This window comes from Sceloporus undulatus, chromosome 1 (genome assembly GCF_019175285.1).
Source record: "Sceloporus undulatus isolate JIND9_A2432 ecotype Alabama chromosome 1, SceUnd_v1.1, whole genome shotgun sequence".
NCBI lineage: Eukaryota > Metazoa > Chordata > Lepidosauria > Squamata > Phrynosomatidae > Sceloporus > Sceloporus undulatus.
This window is the reverse complement of record NC_056522.1, coordinates 20537052-20560460: the sequence shown is the minus strand read 5'-3', so window position 1 is coordinate 20560460 and position 23409 is coordinate 20537052. Positions and strand designations below refer to the sequence as shown.

The 23409-nt window shown below is 40.9% G+C and overlaps 1 protein-coding gene across 2 annotated transcripts in view; it reads right to left on the bottom strand.

Annotated features, from left to right (window-relative positions):
* The window catches only part of KCNK12 (potassium two pore domain channel subfamily K member 12), a 72959-nt gene that overhangs the window by 23608 nt on the left and 25942 nt on the right, over nucleotides 1-23409 (bottom strand). The gene's annotated exons all lie outside the window — the stretch shown is intronic.

Here is a 23409-nt window from a genome sequence, read left to right as displayed (position 1 = left end):
AAAACAAGCAATAATAAAAATTAATGAAATAAAATAAAAACAAGCAATAATAAAAATTAATAAAATAAAATAAAAACAAGCAATAATAAAAATTAATAAAATAAAATAAAAACAAGCAATAATAAAAATTAATAAAATAAAATAAAAACAAGCAATAATAAAAATTAATGAAATAAAATAAAAACAAGCAATAATAAAAATTAATAAAATAAAACAAGCAATAATAAAATTAATAAACTAAAACAAGCAATAATAAAAATTAATGAAATAAAAACAAGCAATAATAAAAATTAATGAAATAAAATAAAACAAGCAATAATAAAAATTAATAAAATAAAAAAATAAAAAGCAATAATAAAAATTAATAAAATAAAATAAAATAAGTATTTTATATTTTTAAAAATAATTAAAACCCCCCCAAAAACCAAGGCAGACCTAATGGCCACTGACTCAGCTTTCCTCCAACTCCTCCTCCTCCTCCTCCTCCTCCTCAAGGCTATGGAATCCTGTGAACTGTAGCTCTGTGGACCATTCAGCCTCCTTTTGTCAAGAGAGCTCTGATGCCACAAGAAACTACAATTCCCAGAATCCTATAGCACTGAGCCATGGATGTTTAAGGGGGGGGGTCAAACTATTTCTGCAGCCTTTTGCTACCCCAAAGCCCTTCCTATTTACAAGCAAGGCAAAATCTCTTCCTTCCAAGCCATTGAAAACCAACCCAAGTGGAGGGCTGATTGCTTCTTTCTCATTGGTCAGCTTCGGGAAAAATTTGCATATTACAAGTAAAGGTGTTTAGGGCCTCAAAAACGATCCTGTGATAAAGAATTACAAGAATACTGACGCGGTATACATTTAAAAGATGAGGCATTTAGACTCCCAGTGAAACATGAATGATTTATGGCCTTTTTTTCCTCACTGTAACCTGGAAAGTAATGCCTTTTGCAAGACATATATACCAAGTGGGCTGGCAATAGCTCTGAGTGGCAGGTGTCCTGAAGATCTGCTCTCTAGGCTATCCCAGGCAGGGAGGCAGGGAGGGTGGCACACAGCCACGGGGAGGGAGGGGTGGAGCTGCCTCCAGGGCCTCGCTGGGGGGGGGGGGGGAGTCCGGGGGGGGGGGCCAAACTGGGGCGGGACTGGCCCCACCCCAAACTGGGAAAGTCCCGCCCCCAGGCAGGACATGGTAACCCTAGTCACACACTCACTTTGCATTAGCTCTGTTTCATTCTGTTTAATTAATTGTTGTTATTTGCCATCATTGACTTCTACTTATGGTGACTCTATGAATGAAAGACTTCCAAGAGCCCCAGTCATCCCTTGCCCTGCCCAGGTATTGCAAACCCAGGGGCCTGGCTTTCTTGATCTGAGTAAATCCACCTGTAGTGTGATCTTCCTGTATTCCTCTCACTTTTTTCATTAGCAAACATTTTCTAATGACTCTCATGGTATGGCCAAAGTACAATACCTTCAGTTTAGTTACCTTGGCTTCTAAGGTGAGTTCAGGTTTAGTTTGCTCTAAGACCCATTCATTTGTTTGTTTGTTTTTAGCAATCCATGAGATTCATAGAACTCTTCTCCTGCACTATTTTTCTCAACCAGTTCTCTGCTTAATAGAGAAATCAGATATTCCTACAAAGATGGAACCCGGAAATGTACAGAAAGGATGCAATTTTCACTCTCCTATTTCTTTTCAGAGGCAAAATAATGAGAAGACTCCAGGAAGGATGTCCCCAAGAAAAGATATCATTTTCCATCTCTGATGATTTATAAAACCCACGTGTTCCTCAATTCTAAATACTAACCTATCTTCTGCTGCATTAAAGATGGTGATTTATTTTTAATGTAGAGGGAATTTTTAAAACCAGCATGCGTGTATTACCAGGGAAACTACAGACTGGAAAAAGGAGTTTATATGTTTTCTTGCAGTGCACTTCTTTTCCCTGGCTTCATTGTTTGGAGAAGGGCCAGCGTGCTACAGGAAATGACAGTCCCAAACAAGATGAGAACTCATTCATTTTGAAAAAGATTAGAACTGTTCAGTGGCAGGAAAATGTTGATGTGATATTTAAAAAGTACTCTTGACATTTGAAGGGCTCAGTTTTAATAGGTGTGGGCTCCCCCCACCCCTTATGAAATTGCATGTTTTGCTTTGTGTGAGAAAGGAGATTGAAGAGGTGAAATGTTCAAGTGATGGTAAATCTTAATTGTACTGTTTCAGTCCCCTGGGGATTAGAGAAGTACTTACACATTGCCTTCACCCCAAAAGAGGAAATGCATCATAAAAAAGATGACAGAAGAGGACACAGGTTGGCACAACATTTTCATATGTATGTTCATCTGTACAGGTGTAGATTTAGAAATAGCGACTGCAATCCTACATTCCATGCTGGTGAATGGAAAAACATCCTTGATCTAGGACCTGATCCTGGATGAGCATGCTGACTTGGCTTGTATTATGGAGACTTTGCTGTTTGAAGCTAGGTGGTGAGTGGTTTAATTTCTTCCAGCTTTGTTCACTAGTTCTCTGTACAGCAGCAGGCAAGGCCTAAGGGGCAGGAAGGTGGTCTATCAGGATTCCATCTCCCTCACCAGGTACCCCATCTTACAGTCTGCTGGGCTTGAGTGTGTTTTTTTGAAGGTAGGTGTCTGGGACAGAATAGAGTTTCATGGATTCATGGATTCCACATTTATTTATTTATTTATTTATTTATTTATTTGTATCCTGCTTTTTCCCCAGGACTGGGACTCAGAGCAGCTTCACAGTATTTAAAATAATAATAATAAAAAATAGTACAATAAAATAAAAAGTACATTGAAAAGAATTTTTAAACTGGTCTGACATCGAACATCCCAGGCTGTCCTTATAGTAAATCCCTAAATGCCTGTGAACAGGTAGGTCTTCACCTGCTGGCGGAAGGCCATCAAGGTGGTTTTCTATAGTCAAGTGGGTAATTGAACCTGGTCTCCAGAGCTGTAGTCCCAGTGCTCAAATCTCTATACCACACTGGCTCTCAGGCTCACCATAGGTTGGAAATGATTTGAAGGCATACAAGAAGAGCAGCAGCAGCAACAACAGCAACAACAACAAACTCTTAAATTATTTTATAATGTTTTATGTGATTATTTCAATTGTTTTTAAAAATTTATTGTTCACGTTTTTTAATCTACTCTTTCTGGGAGTCACCTTGGGACCCACTCTGGGAGAAATTTATTTATCTATTTATTTATTTATTTATTTATTTGATTTTGGTGCCATCTTTCTCCCCGAAAGGGACCCAAGGAGGCTCACAAATAAACCAAGGTGGCTCACAGAGAAAGGAACCATACAAATGAAATAAATGAAATCCACTGGGTGACCCTGGGCAAGTCACACTCTCAGCCTCACAGGATGGCAATGGCAAACCCCCTCTGAAGAATCTTGCCAAGAGAACCCCATGATAGGTTTGCTTTAGGATTGCCATAAGTCGGAAAGGATGAAGATACACAACAACAAACTTAATATAATAGTCTTCTATCCAACCATATTCCAAAAAGCAAGTTTTTCTCAGCTGCTGTTCCCCAACTCTGCCCATTTCCTGGTTGGGGGAAACAGGGGCAACAGCAGACAAGTGCCAGTCATAGGCATATCTGTAGGGACCTCTGGAGGTCTCAGCAGATGATGTAATTGCTCTCTGTGTAGTTATGTAGGAATGCATAGTATGTGTAGGAAAATAAATGGATGCTTCCTTGCTGCTGTCTCTGGTTTCCAAAGACTAGGGAGTGAACTAGTTCAGGGAGCTGTAGTTGGGAAAAGATAGTTTGGGATGGAGATTCTGGTTATTGCACAAATTGGTAGACAATTCTGACCTCTGCAGCAACCAGAAAGGGAGTTGCAGTGGCATAGGTCTGACTTTCACCATTACGATTCATCAACAGAATACCAGCCAATGGCTATACTGTAATTTAATTAGAAATACATTCCCCACAGATATCATGCTCTGCTGAAAAGACAAATGAATGGACCTTAAAGCAAATCAAGCTGGAATTCTTACTAGAAGCAAAAATGATTAAACTGAGGCTGTAGTTCTTTAGATATATCAGAAGTCAGTATGAGTCATTGAAAAAGCAATAATGCTGGGTAAAGTGGAAGGAAGGCAGAAGGAAAAGAGGGAGATCACATTACAAGTGGAGAGATTCAATCAAGGAAGTCCCATCCATAAGTTTGCAAGACCTCAGCAGGGCAATTGATAACTGGGGTCCTGAGAAAGTTATTACATTTTAACAGTTATTTTGTTTGCTTACTCCTTTTTTCCCTTGTATTTATGTGTGTATTATTAGCATTGGGATTAATAATAAACTGACACAAGCCCCCTAAAAATGTCCAAAAATGCTCTTGAAAGGTAAATAAAATGTACCTAGAAAATGTAAATCAATGGGTGTTCAGATGTGTGCAATGTTGCAGTGGCCTGTAGCATTTGCAGCAGATCTCAATTTTTAATATTTAAAAATTTTTTAAATACACAAACACAGATACCATTGGTTCCATCACTTGATGATGGAAATCGTGTGTTCCTCTAGAGACTGCTGGACTGTAGTCCCCAGCATTCCTCATCATTGGCTATTCTGGCTAAGACTGCTGAGACTTGTGGTTCCAGAATATTCAAAAGGTCACATGGGAATCAAATGCAACTGGCAGTCCAAACTAGAGTAGACCTTTTGAATCAGTTGTTGAATGGCAAGTCTTTACTTAGGCAAATCCCCTTGATTCATTGTATCTACTCTAGTGGAGCCTTGCAGCTGATATTTAGGCCATTATGTTAGTTTTTACTCTCAAACCAGTAACACAGCTCATTACATGTAATAGTGCTACTTCCAAGTGCAGAATGCGGTCAATCAGTAGTCATACATGCAATACCTATGGACACTGAAAGCATGCCGGACATGGGAAGAAGATGTGGGCATGGACCACCTTCTGGTGCAGCTATTTGTTCAGGTAGCACATCCCTGGCACCACATATTTGGCATCAGTTTGAAGGAGCTAGCTGCTGAGAAGATCTCTCCTATCACTAAAGCAGGTAAGCATTCTACTCTGTCCTGACTGGCATAAATGAGGTTATAAAGAAAAGTTTGACATTCATAAACTTTTGTTCCTCAGCGTGTTCATTTCAGAGCCAGTGTGGTGTAGTTGTTTTAATGTTGGACTTTGGACACTGGAAAATCAGAGTCCAAATCCCCACTTAGACTTGGAAACTCACTGGGTGACCTTGTGCAAGTCATACTGTCTCAATCTCAAAAAAAGTTAAGGACAAACCCTCTCTAATCAAACCTTGCCAAGAAAACCCCTTAGGGTTGTCATAAGTCAGAAATGACTTGAAGTCACACAGCAACAACAAATATCTACACTCCAAAGTTATATCAGTTCAATACCACTTTAACTATAAAGGCTTCATCTTATGGGCTCCTGGGATGTGCACTTTGGTGAGGGACTTAAAAATTCTCAATAGACAGAGACTAGAGCACTCCATTCAGATGTCTAAATATCCCAGCAGACTACAGATCCCAGGATTCTATAGGAAGGAACTATGACAGTTAAAGTGCTATCAGACCAAAATGTGGTAACTGTATAGTGAAAGTGTGTCCTTAGTATTGAGATGAATGCCTTGTTCAGTGCAATTTTTCATTTGTTCCAAAATGAATGTACATCATTACTGTATGTACTTGGTCTTTTCCCAGTAAGAATGGAAAAATTTCCATTTGTATAGCCCAATAAAATGGACAACATTTCTGGAGAGATGAAGGCTACCATCTGTATATTAGAATCCTATTTAAAAAGCCAAATGGAACTGCCTGATTGGGTAGAGGGGTGGGTCAATTCCTTGCCAGAATTCCATCTTGTCTAAAAGAGGCAGTTCACTGAATTTGTGAAAAAAGGTCTTCTTGGATCCCATTGTGTTGGACAACTACCAGCCAGTTTCTGAGAGTGTTACTAAAACCTGTGATGGCCTCCTATCTCCAGAGGTTCCTGGATGAGATGGATGGTCCATCCATTGCTATCTGCCTCTGGTTATGGGACACAAAGCTGTGGTCACATTGGTCATTGGTGGATGGCTAATATCAGGAAATGGACTGAAGATATGAGTCCCTTTTGTTCTATTGAGCTTGAGGACTTTTTCATATGGAGGAGGCAAGCATCATTAAATTGTGATTAAATTGTGCTAATAGCGCAATCGGAGGGAAGATTATCACACACACCCGGGAAACTCCCATTATTACCCAATGGCACATCCATTACGCTTTACACATGGGACACGAATGGGAGTAACAAGTGGGGGTATGATAATCTTCTCCCTGATCATGCTGTTAGCACAATGTAATCATGATTTAATGACACTTGCCTCCCATGTGAAAAAGTCCTCAGCTGCCTTCAGTACCATCAACCATCATAAGCATTTGGGCCACATTGCCAGGTTGGGACTTGGAGGCTCTGTTTTATGGTGTCTCCATTTCAGGATGGATGAACCCAGGAGATGGTGCTGGGGGGGGGGCATGTCTCTACTTAACATATACATGAAACTAATAGGAGAGGATGTTGAGAATTTGTGGGTTCAGTACCATCAATATGCAGATGACACCCAACTCTGTTACTCATTTCCACTAATGGACTGGATGAGGACCAAAAAAAAAAAAAAATTGGAAGTTTAATCCAGATAAGACAGATGTACTCCTGGCCAATTAAAAAGTAGATCAGGGAACAGGGTTTCATAGCCTGCACAGTAGTCCAGGATCTGCACTGCTCCACTAGGATCATGGGGTAAAGCTGGTGGTAGTATTCTATTCTGTTTTCTGCTGGTGTGATTGCTGAGGTCCAGAGAAAATTATCACAGCAAAGATGCCTTGTAAGCAAGCAGAAGGTTATATTTCAGAATCTAGAAATTAAACTGAAGGAAAGCGAGTAGTGGGAGGTCCAAAGGGAGAATGAAATTGGACACAGAGGCGGGTTACAGACCGCTGAAAAGCGGCGGCCTGCACCCACCCCTTTCCCCGCTGTATTGGGGCCTCAGCTGCCAGACCGGCAGCCTCCAAGGCCCCGATCTGCCGCTTTGCAGACTGCGGGGAAGCGGCAAAAGGCCGCTTCCCCGCTGCCTGGAAAGGGATGTCCTTGAGGCTTCAAGCCCCAAGGACACCCAACGGTAGCGGGGACTCCCAGAAAAGGGCTGCTCGGCCCCTTTCTGATTTGTGTCGCTGGTGCAGCCTTCACACGGCTGCACCAGTGACGCAAACCAAGAAGGAGCTCCATTTCGGAGCTCCTTCCTGCTCCGCCGAAAGGGTGCATTAAGCACCCTCACGTGGAGTGATGGCATCACGTCCGCGCCGCCTCATTTGAAGGCGGCATGTTTGTGATGCCATCATGGTGGCGGCTGTGTGGAACGGCCGCCGCCATTTTGTGCGCGCAGAGCGTGTATTAGGGTTAGGGGGGTGCGGAAGCACCGCCCCTTCCTAACCCTAGTATGCGCTCTGCACGTACTTTAATGGCGGTCTGTAACCCGCCAGGGTCTCCTTTCCAGTGTTGCTCTGAATCCTTTTAGTATGAACTTCAGTGGGTCTACAGTGAAGCAATGAGACTGACTTATATGTCGACTTAAAATTCAACAATTGATTCAATGGTTCTCCTTTAGTCGGAATCAAGAAACAGAGCTTTTGTGGCTGAAGAGCAAGGTATAAATACAGTAAACAAACAAACAAACAAACAGACAGGATCACCTACCCTCCAACATTTCACAGATAACTGTTCAGTTTAAAAGAATACTGATAATGACCCCAGAGTGGTTGAGTTGAGAGTGACCATGCTAGTTGTTGGATTCTGGAAGGTGTTGTCCAAAACAATAATATTTCCAAGCTCTGAAACTCTCATTCCCTTGTCTCTCTAGCCATTGATCAATATGAGATTATGCCTGAGTTTATTTGAAAATTTCTTCCAAAGAATTCCATACTTCTCCCATCATCTGCACAAGGCAAATGTGGAGACACCTCTGCTAACCATCCTGAATTTTTGGGATTTTTTGGGATTAAGCTGTAAATTCTTTTAAGAACAAAACTAGATTCTTGACATTTGATAGAAGCACTGCTCTCAGTCACATTCTCACTCCCCCCTTCATTTCCCCCAGATCACGTTAGTTAATTTTTAATTCTTCATGATATGTTAATACTGTATACATTCTGAGCCAGATATAATAGCTTAAAATTATGGAAATGTATTTACAGCATGCAAAAGAGATTAATGCATTATCCACAAGCAGATAAAATGATCTGAGTAACTGGATTGAAGGCAGAATGTTTCCAACATGACATAATTCCAAATACCTTGGCTTAGTAGGTGATAAAGAAAAAGTTAGGTTTTTTTTAAATTAAAAAAGGGCATTTTCTTTCTCTTCAGAATTGCAAAGAGTAAGGCCAATTGGAAATAATGCTATCCAAAAAGTACTGCCTGTGACACTCCTAGGCAAGAATTAAAAGATGAGCATATCTCAAGATTTGATGTTTGTTGTGTGCCTTCAAGTCATTTCTGACTTACGACAACCCTAAGGTGACCCTATCACAGGGTTTTCTTGGCAAGATATGTTCAGAAGAGGTTTGCCTTTGCCTTCCTCTGAGGGTGAGAGAACATGACTTGCCCAAGGTCACTCAGTGGGTTTCCATGGCTGAGTGGGGATTCAAACCCTGGTTTCCAGAGTCATAGTCCAATTTTCTGTCTTTGTGATCAGCCTACTTCAGTTGTTGTAAACTGAGTTCAAAATGCATAAGTTGTTTGTACTCAGTTAACTCAGCAATGGGGAGAGGAGAAGAGAGGCTGAAATCTTGCTCTTCCTAGTAGACTCAGCAAAAGCAAACTGATGCAGCCTCTCTTAATGTTCTTTCTAATTAATAACATTTACCATCTTGACAATGCCCTGATGTTGCTTGGCTACATATGTCCTAGTTTTCTTCTATGAAATATCAGAAGGTATGTTCACATATTTGATGATCTTTTGTTCATGAAAGCCTATTTCATACCAAAAGTTAATCTTTAATGTGCCAGAAGACTCCTTGTTCTCTCCCCCCCCCCCAGTAAACACGTACCTCTGTTTTCACCCTATTTTGCTGTCTGCGGATGTTTAAAAAAGTTGCTGGTGTGGCTCCAACCATCAGAGCACACCAATTTCATTTCCACCTCCTCTATGGGTACCTATCCAGAAAATGATTGCTGGATGTTTTGAAGCTGCAGCTGCTCTGTAATGAACACTGCCAAATTTGTTATAAAATTAAGGATTTTTAGAGTGTTTTTTTTTAATAAAAAGGATGATAATGTTTATGATTGGTTTATTTATTAGCACACTTGGTTCAGAAGCCACTGTTAAAGTATTTCAGAACATTTTCTTAGATATTATACTCTTCCCCAAGTAGTGAAAAGTTACAAGCCATGCATTACTCTGTCTGGAGTCTAACAGTGTGTTTAATATCTGATTTATTTGCAAAACTACATAGAGAACATAAGTAAAGACAAGCAGCCTATAACACTACAGATGTGCTACCCCATACCAGATCCTATAAAGGAGATGTTCTGCTCCCACAGATGGCAAAATCTGATGATTTCACAAGCTTTTGGGGAAAATCAATTCTTTCTATCCCAACTATGCAGTTCACAAATTTTGGGCTAATTTCTGGAGAACAAAGTACAGTGGTGCCTCGGGTTACGAAATTAATTCGTTCCGCGGCCGCTTTCGTAACCCAAAAAGCCTTCGTAAGCCGAAATGCCATAGGCGCTAATGGGGAAAAAGCCGCAGCTCCGCCGCGGCTCCATTTAAAATAGCGCCGGAGTTTTTTCGTAACCCGAAAAAACTTTCGTAACCCGAAACAATAATTCCCTATGGGATTTTTTCGTATCCCGAAAAATTCGTAACCTGGGTATTTCGTATCCCGAGGTACCACTGTAAACCCTTCTCTCCTTTTAGCACCATTCAAATTCAACAGGTAAAGCAGGAACATTGGAGTATATCACACGGAGCTTTTTGGAGATTTTCCAGCTCAGTTCCAACGGGACTGCATTTCCAACGATGCACATTCACCTTGTACAGTAATGTTAATGTGTTATCAGACGCCATTCCTTTCTATGGGAGTTCCTTGCGAGGTGCTTCCGCAGTGATTCCAAAGTGACCCCTCATTTTGGTAAAACCGGGAAAAAGTGACTTCACAGAATTCACTTCCAGGCTCACTTTGATTGCACTGCGAATTGGTCTGGTGTGGAAAACCACTCCGATGTCACCCCCCTTGACCCCCTGCGTCCTGCTCCGTCACCCCTCCTCCTCCTTCATGCCATCTCACCCCCTCTGCCACCCTGCAACCCATCCCATCATTCCCATCATCCCCTGCCTTCTCCTGCATCCCGATCCTGGCCCCAGGGACCCCCAGTGAGCTATCCCATCATCCTCTGCCTTCTCCTGCATCCCGATCCTGGCCCCAGCGAACCCCAGCGAGCTATCCCATCATCCCCTGCCTTCTCCTGCATCCTGATCCTGGTCCCAGCATCCCCCAGAGACCTATCCCATCACCCCCTGACTGCTTCTTCACCCCATGAAGGATGACAGCTATGGAGGGGGCAGGGAAGGAAGACAGCGTCCAGAGGCCCGCTGAGCATGTTTAAAGGTGCCAATTCGAATCGTTGAACCCTCCAGTGTGGTAATACAATGTGCACTCACTCCACTTTGCTTGAATCTGCATCACGTGACTTGCTTGGAATAGAACTGACTTTGCTTCCCCCTCAATTCAGAAGGACAACAGAAAGGCAACCAGATGTGGAAAAACATGACGTTTTAACCTTAATTCGCATTGCTAGACAGGAGTGACTGCGGATCTGAGCTGCAAACCCCCCCCCCCACGTGTGAAAAGGTCCCATGTTGCCTGCTGTGCATGTGTTAATCAAGAGCTTCTCAGGGAAAAAAGTGGCAGCAATCCTAATTCAGTATTAAATTGGGTGAAAATAGCTAGCTAGCTAGCTAGACAGCCAGACAGACAGATTCAAACCCACCTTTTAAGATCCAAGCACTTCATAAAACTTATGGATCTAGAAGAGGTCACAAGGGCCATATAATCCTACCCTCTTTTATGTAGGAATACACACTCCTAATATCCACTTTAGCCATTCACACACCTTGGGTGACTATGATTCTCAGAGCTGGTAAATTTGCTTATCCCTGCACCATCTAAAATTAACTCCATCCTTATTAATATATAAATCTTTACTGCTCAGCCAAAGGCCGTCATTGCTTTGTTCATACACAAACTGCCTTGTTTCTTTCTCTGCCTCTGTCTTCCTTCACCAAGGAAACTGTGTGTTTGCCTAATGATAGAGACAGTTCTTCTGTAGGACAGGATATTTGTTTTGTTGGATCTGATATCTGATATTTTGAAATATAAGAGTTTGACCATTGTATGTTTCCTCCTTTTTTCTTCTCAGCAGCCATTTGGAGTGTTCCAGGTTCAGCCTGAAACCATCTCAGTACATGGTAGAGATTCCTTTTAATTTCTGGTCCTACAGATACAGGGATTGTGTCTATAGCAAGTAGTCAACAAAGCAAAGGAAATTCTTGTGACCAGTTTTGATACTGATACTATACCTTCTACCTGTCTCGATTTGGCCCAATTACTCTTCTGTCACCCCACTTTTTCAGTTGCTTTTGAAATGTTCCAATTTCTTTCCCCATGTCCCACTTTTCCCCTTTGTTCTCAGCTTACTTAAATTGCTGCAAACTAGTTCAAAGTGGAAAAGTGGTTTGCATTCACTTAACTCAGCAGAGGGGAGCAGCGAGGGGTATGTGGATTCTTGATCTTCCCAGTATGTTCAGGCAAAAGCAAATTTCTGAAGCTTTTCCTAGCAATAACAACTCTTGCCATCTTGATGACACTCTGTTCTTGCTTGGCCACATGTGTCACAGTTTTCATTGGTTCAATGTACAAGGGCATGTACATTTTTGCCTGAGAAGAATATTTCAGAGCCGGAATCTGCACTGCAGAAATAATGCAGTTTGACACTGCTTTAATTGCCATAGCTCACTGCTATGGAACCCAGAGATTTGTAATTTTGTGAGATATTTATCCTTCCCTGTCAGAGAGCTCTGGTGTCACAACAAACTACAAATCTCAGGTTTCCATAACATGGAGCCATGGCAGTTAAAGTGGTGTCAAATGCACTATTTCTCCAGTGCAGTTGCAGCCTATGTGTAATTTCCACCCTCTCTGTTTGCTGGGGTTTATTCTATATCTCAGACTGAAAGATGTCAGGGAAAAACAAAAACAACTTCCTTTGAAATGATGAGGTTATAATTTCATTTCAGGATTCTGATGACAATGCGGACCTTTCCTCATAACTCTTCATGATAGATTTATAGCCCTGCAATTCATAATGTCCCATCATTTTTTCTGTGTGAGCCATTTCCTACATAAACTCTTGATGGGTGGAAGGAAACTGTGGCTGAATCCATGCAGTTGTTATTTGTTTAAGCAAGGCTGCAGCAAAACTTGAGAGCCTCCAGTTTTATATACACTTTATTTGCACAGACTGGTTATATAGATGATGATGATGATAAAAATAAATCAGTGCATATATAGCCATCTAAAAGCTTTCTCTGAGGGCTGGAGATCCTTCCACACTACAAATTACAGTGTTGTGTTTCCACTTTGGCAGCATCCTATGGTATCTTGGGGTTTGCAGTTTAGGGAGGGGTATTTATATTTTTCACCCAGAGAGATCTAGTGCCTCCCCAGACAGATAGCAGGGAGAAAATGGTTGTGACCCAGTTTGTTTCCTGTTAGTTTTTAATCTGTAAGATATCTATCTATCTATCTATCTATCTATCTATCTATCTATCTATCTATCTTACAGATTAAAAACTAACATAAATATATATATGGAACTTCCAGTATGTGGTTTTCCACCTGCAGTTCTATTCTATTTCCTTAGAATACGGCCTTTTATTTCTCATTCTGAAAACTCTGAAATTCCCTCCGAGTGTATCCACAATGCATACATTTAGCAGTTTGGTCCCACTTTAACCGGCATAGTTCTATCTTATGACACCTTGGGACTTCTAGTTTGGGGAGGTATGTAGAATTCTCTGATGCACTCCTAATGTATTACAGTTCTCTAGAGGAGAATACCAAGCACTTCATAAAGATACAGATCCCAAGATGCCATTGAGTTAAAGTGGGATCCAACTGTTATAATTGTGTAATGTGGATTCAGCCTTAGAGCTGCAGCAGACAGGATAGACAGGGATAGCCATCCATGGTGGGACTGTGGACAGCCAGACCTACCACTCAAGTCTTTAAGCTGATGGGGTGACCTTGGATCTGTCACCCCCTGTCTACCTAACCTACCTTACAGGGTTGTTGTGATGATAAATATGGGGATGAGGAACAGTGAAGGAAATGCAGAAATGTAACAAAGAAATAAATGTCCTAAAGCACGCCTCAGCCCCAATCCAATTTTTCTCCAGTACAAAAAAAGCAGCAAAATGTCACTCCTTTTTGGGCTGGAAAAAGGGTGCCTTTTCTGCCACAGTGGTGGCTTTTCAGCACTCCTGCAGTGTGCAGCATGTAAATGCCATACTGCTGGAGTGCTGCAATGCTGCCTGCAATGTGGTCAGGCGGGCGGTGTGACGCTGATTTAAGGGCGACAGTGGGGCGTGTGTCATATGAAGGCTATGCCCCCATGTCATCCTGAAGCTGCAAGTCTGTTTCACCCCTAATTATGCAAAAGAAATTCTAGCATAAGGTTTTGTAGATTTGATCTACTTCCTCAGATGCCTGCGTCTGAGGCAGTACACATAGACCACTACATAGAGAAAGGATCTGTAGATACAGAGGACCAACTGTATCTTTACTGTTTTTATTTTCTACACCTCTTTCTGTATGCTTTAATTTAATAATAAACAAGAATCCAAAACACACTGCAGAAATAATCTAGTTTGAGATGGCTTTAACTGCCCTGAAAACTGTAGTTTTGTGAGACATTTAGCTTTCTCTGTCAGAGAGTTCTGGTGCCACAATAAACTACAGTTCCCAGGATTCCCTAGCACTGAGCCAGGGCAGTTAAAGCAATTTCAAACTGGATTATTTCTGCAGTATGTTCGGACCAAGGTCTGCATCTTGAATGCAAAGTTAATGCCGTTTGACACCACTTTAACTGTCATGGCTCAATGCTATGGAATTTTGGGATTTGCAGTTTTGTGAGCTATTTAGCCCTCTCTGTTAGAGAGCTCTGGTTCCCCAACAAACTACAAACCCCAGGATTCCATAGAGTGGAGCCATGATAGTTAAAGTGGTATCAAACTGCATTAATTCTGCAGTGTGGCAGCAGGCAAGGACTGGTCAAGTTTTACCACGCTGAACCCACTGAACAACACAGCCACTTATCTGAGATAGTGGTCACCTTCGGGCCCCGAGTACAGAATCTAAAGAGGGATCCTAAAGGCAAAGTAGGAACTCAAGGGTTGGAACTATAGGGCCAGTCTGGAGAAAGATTTATCCCAAAGGTGTGGGTACTCCTTCCCTCAGGCTTATCAGGTGATGAATGAAATGTGGGAAATTAAAACCAGCAAGGAGAATTTGAAAGGAAGAGTTGGAAGATTGGGTGGGTGCTTGGGATTATGCACCTGATCCCATCCAACATTTCTCCCCTGCTGACCCCAGAAGCAAAAAAGACAGGATTGGAAATGCGTATTTTCACTCTAGATGTCACCAGCAATACCAGTAGGACACTGGTCACTGGCTTAGAATGGGGAATCACGCAATATGTGACGTCTTCACTGAATTAATGGGTAATATGCTTTATATCTTTCATAATATGCTGAGGCAAACTTGCTCAGATTTGTCTTGAATTAAGGCATGTTTGCAGTCATTTCACTGGGAGTTCCTTTTTACTTAAAGGCTTACAGGTAGAAGGCTTTCAGGATTTATAAGTGAGGCAAAGCTTCTCTGATGTTTAATGGAGATGGTGCTCATTATCCCAAGAGCTGGATTAGGCATGCTGAAATAGCCTCATTAATTTTATTCCCATGTTCCTCCTACTCACATCTAATACTCTTCTCCAACCAGACACCTTCCAGATGCGTCAGACTGCAGCTCCCACCATCCACACTCAGTGTTGGGGCTGGGATGGTGGGAGATTTAATCCAACACAAGGCACTGGTATAGGTTTTCATATAGAATCATGGAACCAAGTGGGAAGTTCTGTTTTTGGCAAAACAGTGAGGGGGAACCCAAGGCTATCTGCCTTCCACTTATCTCTGTGTGCTAAATCCACGGCTTCAACCTCCCTCATTTTTCAGTTACAGTCAGCCCTTCATATCCACGGATTCTTTATCCATATATTCAACCATCCATGAAAATATATTTTTTAAAAATTTCCAAAAAGGAAACCTTGATTTTGCCATTTTAAATAAGAGGCACCATTTTACTATGCCACTTTACTAGGACTTAAGAATCCACACATTTTGATATCCACCAGGGATCTTGGAACCAAATCTCAGTGGATACCAAAGGCCTACTGTAATGAGTTATCCTATAACCTAATGCTTTTTGTGCTGTATATAAAAGCAAATACTACAAAATAATGGCCTGAATCCTAACAAGAGTAGACCCATTAACTCAAGTGGTGATCAACACATACACAAATCCATCTGATTCCATAGGTTTACTCTAACTGGGGCTCAAAAGTAGATTCTGGCCTATGAGGATATCTAACTACACTGTCTAGTTACAGTAGGTTGATTTCTGTTGGGTCTTGTTTACAGATTTCTGGGATTTGTAGTTGGGGGAGGTACTTTGAATTCTTTTACTAAAGAAGTCTACCACACTTTTCTGTACTACAGCTGTCTAGCAAAAAATTCTAAGGGTGCATCTGCACTGCAGAAATAATGCAATTTGACTTCATTTTAACTACCTTAGCTCCATTCCACAAAATCCTGGGATTTGTAGTTTTATGAGGCAGAGAAGGCTAAAGACCTTGTAAAACTACAAATCCAAGGTTTCCATAGGAAGGAACTCCAGCACTTAAGGTGGTATGAAACTGCATTATTTCTACAGTATAGATGCATCCTAGGTATCTCACCAAACTATAAACCGCAGGATTCTATAGTATAGAGCTGTGACAGTAGTAGATCAAACTGTTACACTTAAGTAGCATAGAAACACTCAGTAATAAAATAAATAAAAACTAATCTGGAAAAAATTGTGTGATGCAACCTGTAAAGTCAGGTATGTGTGCCAGGGAGAGTTTAGCTCCTTTCAGTCACACATGCTCCCTTGTAGCAAGTGAAGATTACCAAATATTGATACAAGAAGAGCCAAGCTGGATCAGACCAAAGGCCTGTCTTGTCCAATATTTTGTTCACATGGGATTGTCCTCAGGAAACCAACCAGCAGGACATGAGTGCAACCTTTGACGTGAATAGGGCAGACATGACAAAATAGCCCAGGCTACCCTAGAGCATTTTGTTTGACCAAAGGCCAGAGAGAATTGGAAATTTGTTTTCTGGGTCTATGAATAAAGAGCCATAGCCATGAACATTTAAACTTGAGTAATTGCTGTTGTACGTATGTGACCATGAAACCACACTGTGACTTTCATGTTCCATTTGTTATTTTGTACTGCAATTTTTTTAGCTTCTCTGAAATAGAGCTGCCAACAGTACCCTAGGTTGGTTAGCAGAGTATTCTAGAAATAGATTGCATTGCTTTGTTATTCATGCTTAGGGCTTGTCTACACCAAACAGAATACTCCAGGCTGCTCCTGGAGTATTTTGGCCCTGGAACGGCACCTTATTATCTCTGCACTCAAGAGCAACGATGGTAGCTGAAGTCTAGGAAATTTCATGTTACCAACTTTCTTTTTAAATTAGTCTCAAGGATGCTACAAGACCCCTTTGCATACTGATTTTCCAGACTAACATAGCTATGACTTTGATCCATAAGAATTAAAACACAATTGTTGCATCCTCATCATCCTCTTTATCACAATGATCATCATTCAGTGTGAGGTCAAAAGCTTTCATGGCTGGCATCCATAGTTTTTTGTGGGGTTTTCGGGCTATATGTGTGTGTATTAAAAAAATTCTAATGCCAGATAAGGCTTCTATGCATCCAGCCTATCTGGATACAATAGAGAGTTGGGGAGTAAAACAACAACAACAACAACAACCTTCTTACACACTTCTCCCCAAGACTCAAGGTGGGGTACAACATAGATTAAAACATATAAAACCATTTTGACACATTAAGTGAAAAAACACAAACCTAAGGCACAATAAAATCATCCAACATAAAATTAAAATAAACCATCTTAAAATTCATAGTTTAAAATCAACTAGTTAGGTCTACAGAAGAGATAGGTCTTTAATACTGTTTTAAATTCAGACAGCATGTTTAGCTGTTGAATCTCTCCTGACAGGTCATTCCACAGTTTAGAGGTGGCTGACAAAAAGGTTCTAGTGACAGGTGACAGTCTAATCCTGACTGGTTGAAGTAAATGTCCCCCAAAGGACCTGAGTCAATGGGGTGGAATAGTTCTCAGAATCCTTAAGCTTGTTGGCCAGTGGCCATTGACATGTTTTCTGATGAATTCTGGGAGATGAACCCCCCCAAAGTAACATTTCCAAGCTCTGATCCAATAGCTATGTTCATTCATTGCCTGGATGCAGCTTTTGGTGAGCCACGCATAACCTCCCATGACTATTAGTTGCTCACAGCTACAGCTGAAATGTGCTCATACTCTCTGAAACTGTCATCAGATTAAACCTCTGCCTGAAAATTAGTGTGACTAATAATATTCATCAGATTGGCTTTTAATCAAAGGACACTAAGCTTAGTTGCCAACATCTGATCAAGAGGCTAGAACTGATGATTAGCAAATCCATTTAAGTTTGGTTTAGCAATTGCTCTTTGGATTGTATCTACACACAGGAACACCCTCTGAACATGTCAAGCAAGAACAGACAACTGGCATATCCTTGAAATTCATTGGTGTTCTTGCCTATACAGCGAGAAAGCTTATCAAATTAGATTATTCCCTTTTAATTACTAATTAGGAATGTTTTCCAGTTATGATTCTGTAGCAGTGCTTCATAATCAATGCAGGCTACTTTGATTATGGAGAGTTAGAGAGCAGGAGGGATACACAGATGCTCAATGTTACTTCTTTTGCAAGTTATAGCAATAGCATTTACACTTCTATACTGTTTCATAGTGAACTTGTCACTCTCTAAGCAGTTTACAATCTGTAGGCCAATTGCCCCAACAAGCTGGGTACTCATTTTACAGACCTACGAAAGGATGGAAGTCAACCTGAAAGCCGTCTGGGATTGAAATCAGAGTTTTGTGGCTGTAATACTGGCATTTAACCACTGTGCCACCAGGGCTCCCGCTCCCATTATAATATATCATATACAGTATTATATATATATATATATATATATATATATATATATATATATATATATATATATATATATATATATATATATATATATATATATGAGAAGATGGGGATTGTTACATTTCACACCTGCTATGCTGAGGGCTAAATTGTAAGTAATGTTAAACTCATCCCTTGGAATCATATCCTTAAAACAAACATCATCATCAACAACAAAAACCACTAGCTAATAATGAGTGATACCAGGAAATATTTCCTTCACTTTGATTTGGCTTCATTATTGTGTCCAAAGCCAACTTAAATCTAATACTTTCTGCTTGCACTCAAGCAGTGTGCAAATAGGTGGAAAACAATAAATAGCTTGGGTGCAATGTTGGAGAGTGCAGCTGCCATTGCTGACAGAACTAGAAAATCACCTGTGACGAAAGAGTGGGGGCAAAAAAGTGGTTTATGGGGCTTTCGGTTATAGATGATATTAAAATTTTCACTTGGAAACACATCACTGAAACAAATGAGCAAAACCAAATGTACTAATAGTGAGTGATGTCAGGAAGTATTTCTTTCACTCTGATTTAGCTTTATTGTTATTATTTACACAGCCAGTTCACAGGCATTCTAATGCTTGCTGTTTTCATTCATGCATTGTGCAAGTATAGGGAAACAATAAAAAGCATAGCATGGATGCAGTGCTGGAGAGTTCAGTGGCCATTGCTGTCAGAACTACAAATTAGTTATCAAAAGGAGTGTGTGTGTATGTGTGTGTGTGGATTAAAGGCCTTTCATTACACATCAACAGTCCACCCCCCATTATGTTTTGAACTAGAAAGGTCTGATGCAGAACATTCATCCCAGCTGTACAACAGCCTCCTGGAAATATCAAACCATTCAATTTTGTTGTCTTAGCTGGAAGCCTGAACAACTGTGAACCTGCGTAAGCAATAAATTGAGATAATACAATACTGCAACTGAATATAAAAATCAGCAGAATAGTCCAAATGTTGACTTTAACTGTTTCTTCCTGTTTTGCATCATTTACAAGTAAGGCAACTTGCTTAATGGTTCTCTTTTCCCCGCCCAGTAAAAGTTTTTGAGAAGTTTAAATAGATCCATAAAAATTCTAACAGCAGACAATTTTTTCCATACCAGTATTATACAGGATGGGGAAAAAGAACAGATAATGGAATAAATTCTTCATCATGCCATCTATCTACAATTCCAGCCACGATGCGATATCTTCATTTGTCAGCCCTCTAACAGCATCATTTTCATCATCTGAAATCTTAGCTTTTGAAAAAGCTTTCTTTAATGTACCAAATTCAAGGGCACTTTGCTACTCTTCTAGGATATCACTATATTAATAGATACAACAACAAAAAAGGAAGAAAGTGTACTGAACTGTGGTGTTTAAAATGGAGAGTTCACCAATCTGGTGTCATCCCATCTACCATGACTATTTCACACTGGCTGAGAATGATGGAAGCTGCAGTCCATCACTTCTAGAGGAAATGGGGCCAAGGAAGACTGATCAATCCAATATATATCTACACTGAAATAAGTTGCATTGTTTTTAACAGAGCTTAATTAAAAGTGCATATCTACTCAGAAATAAGTCTCATTGTTTTTAATGGAGTTTACATCCTGGAAAATGTGCACAGGATTAAAGTTTTAGAGTGTCCTCGTAGGACTGGAGAGGCTCAGGCTCAAACCTTTGCTCATCCTTGATGCTCACTAGGGCTGTATCCATACTGCAGAAATAATCCAGGTTAACACCATTTTAATAGGCATGTGTCCATGCTTGGGAATCCAGAGGTTTGTAATTGGTTGTGGCACCAGAGCTCTTTGACAGAGAAGGCTAAATATCTCACAAAGTTACAAATCCCAGAATCCCATAGCATTGAGCCATGAAAGTTAAAGTGCATTAATTCTGCCATGTAGATGCAACTTCAGTCTTGACAGGCTTGTTTTGTGAGGACAAGGTAGGTGGGGACAGGAGCAGAATGATGCATGGAAAAGCAGGATATAAATCTAAGTGAAGAAATTAACTCAGTTAACATTGTTGTTTATACAAGGAAAACAAACTTCTTGGGAGCAAATAAAATTAAAATTAAAAATAGGCAGTTATCCTCTACTTGGGATTGTCCAGAGGTGTTAGCATACTGTATACTACCCACCCTGTTTCATATTTTCATATTTTGATATCTAGAGCCAGGCATATTTTAAGTGGTCACAATGACCTTTGGGACACTAGGAACTTTCACATGGGAAAGGCATATTGGCCCAAAGATATGTGGAGGATCTAGATAATACCATAATATATGCAGAATGCATTGCTGATTACCCCAAGCTTTCCGCATATCCTCTTGCACTAGAGACAAAGGCGGTCCTATTGTACTAAGGCGAGCAAGACCATATATCCTACCCAACCCCATCATGTTCCCAGTCAACATTCCTATAAATCTATTTTGGGATTGTTCCATATCCAATCACTGTTTCTTTTAAATCTGGAGTTAAAACATCAATGAATCTGCCCCCCTTTGTTACATCTGTGAGAAAGCAATCAAAGTCTTTGTTACTTTGCATGGGAATGTTAAGTACCCCTCTGAAGGTACCAAATTGGGGGTAAATATCCAGCCCACAAATAGTCACTCTGCGGATACAGCTGCCACCTACCAGAGCTCTTTCCAACCATCCAGAGCATCCTCTTTCTGTATTGTCCTTGGGTACTGTCTGAACCACACCCCACTTTCTGTGGATTCCTCTGCAGGACTGGGAAATATCACCCCCATTACAAATCTAAGCATTTGTTATCCCAATATTCCATACCCCTATTTCTGTTAGCCTTGTATTGTGTTTCCTAACTGAAGTGTTATTCGATTACACTCTTGCATATTTCTAAATTCTTTATTCTACAAATTTGCAGTCCCCCAGCAGTTAGTACTTGTATACATAGGTGAAACATTTCCCCCAGTTACCCACCTCTCGCAGGCCTCCTTTGAGCTAAGCATTTCCCCTAACATTTAAGGAGACACTCAAAGTGTGGGACCCTAAGTTCCCCCCACTTTTTTGGGTAACAGAGGCACCTGGCTATTGGGAAAAGATGTTGAATTAGGTGGCTCTTTGGTCTGCTCCAGAATGTGGTTTGTAAATGAATTCAGTATATTAATACAAAGTTTTGCACAGTTAAAAATGCTCTCAGTCTCAAGCTCCTATAGGCTGGGCAGGAAGATATTTTGTTATGTACCAAGACTTCTATTTCCCTTCAGGCTGGGTGCCTGTATCCAGCACAGTCTGAAAAAAATGCCTTGGGCTACCAGGACTGATGCTGACTGCCAACTTTCCCTTTTTTTTCTTCTCTTGCATTTTTTTAGCTAAGGCTGTAGGCATGCTGCAAGCAAAGTACCAACTAAGGCACTGGCCATGCCCTATCTTCATTTTCCCAGCATGCCTCCAGGCAGTCCTATGGGGGGCTCTGAGGGGTTTTGTGGAAAAGAAGGTGGTGCCTGCTGCCTCAGTCAGCCAGCACTTCACAGTGTGCCCACTACACTACTAGAAAGAAAGAACGGGTGGACAGGATCAAAATTCAAAATGACCTTGATAGATTAGAAAGCTAGGTTAAAACTAACAAAATGAATTTCAACAGAGAGAAATGTAAGGTACTACGCTTGGGCAGAAAAAAATGAAATGCACAGATATAGGATGGAGGACACCTGGCTTGACAAAAGTACATGTGAAGGGGATCTTGTGGTCCTAGTAGACCACAAGTTGAACATGAGTCAACAATGTGATGCAGCAGCTAAAAAAGCCAATGTAATTCTAGGCTGCATCAATAGAAGTATAGTGTCTAGATCAAGGGAAGTAATAGTGCCACTCTATTCTGCTTTGGTGAGGCCTCACCTGGAATATTGGGTCCAGTTCTGGGCACCACAATTCAAAAAGGATGTTGACAAGTTGGAGTGTTTCCAGAGGAGGGCCACCCAAATGGTGAAGGGTCTGGAACCATGCCTTATGAGGAAAGACTTAGGAAGCTGGGTATGTTTAGCTTGTAGAAGAGGTGATATGATAGCCCTGTTTAAGTATTTGAAGGGATGTCATACTGAAGATGGAACAAGTTTATTTTTGGCTGCTCCAGAAAATAGGACCCGGAACAACGGATGCAAGCTCCAGGAAAAGAGATTCCACCTCAACATTAAGAGGAACTTCCTGCCAGTAAGGACTGTTTGACAGTGGAACATGCTGCCTTGTTGTTGTGTTGTGTTGTGGAGTGTTGTGGAGTCTCCTTCTTTGGAAGTTTTAAAACATAGGCTGGATGGTCATCTGGATGCTTTGATTGTCTATTTCTTCATGGCAGTGGGTTGGACTGGATGGTCCCTGTGGTTTCTTCCAGCTCCAAGAGGGTTTCTAAATATCCCTCTTGAACTGAGATGCGCAGAACTGGACACACAATATTCCAGGTGAGGTCTGACCAAAGCAGAATAGTGTGGTACTATTACTTCCCTTGAACTAGACACTTTATCCCTATTGATACAGTCTAGAATGGCCTTGGTTTTCTTAGCTGCCGCATCACATTGCTGGCTCATGTTCAGCTTATGGTCCACTAAGACACCTAGATCCCTTTCTCATGTACTGCCATCAAGCCAGGTGTCCCCTATCCTGTAACTGTGCATTTCATTTTTTCCCCACCCAAGTGTATATTTCTCCCTGTTGAAATTCATTTTGTTAGTTTTGGCCCATCATTCTAATCTGTTAGAGTCATTTTGAATTCTGATTCTGTCCTCTGTGGTATTAGCTTTCTTGTTGTTGTGTGCCTCCAAGTTCTTTCCGACATATAGCAACCCTAAGGTGAACCTATCATAGGGTTTTCTTGGCAAATTTCTTCACAGGGGGATTACCATTGCCATCCTCTGGGTATTAGCTACCCCTCCTATTTGGTGTCATCTGCAAATCTGAAAAACATATTATTTATT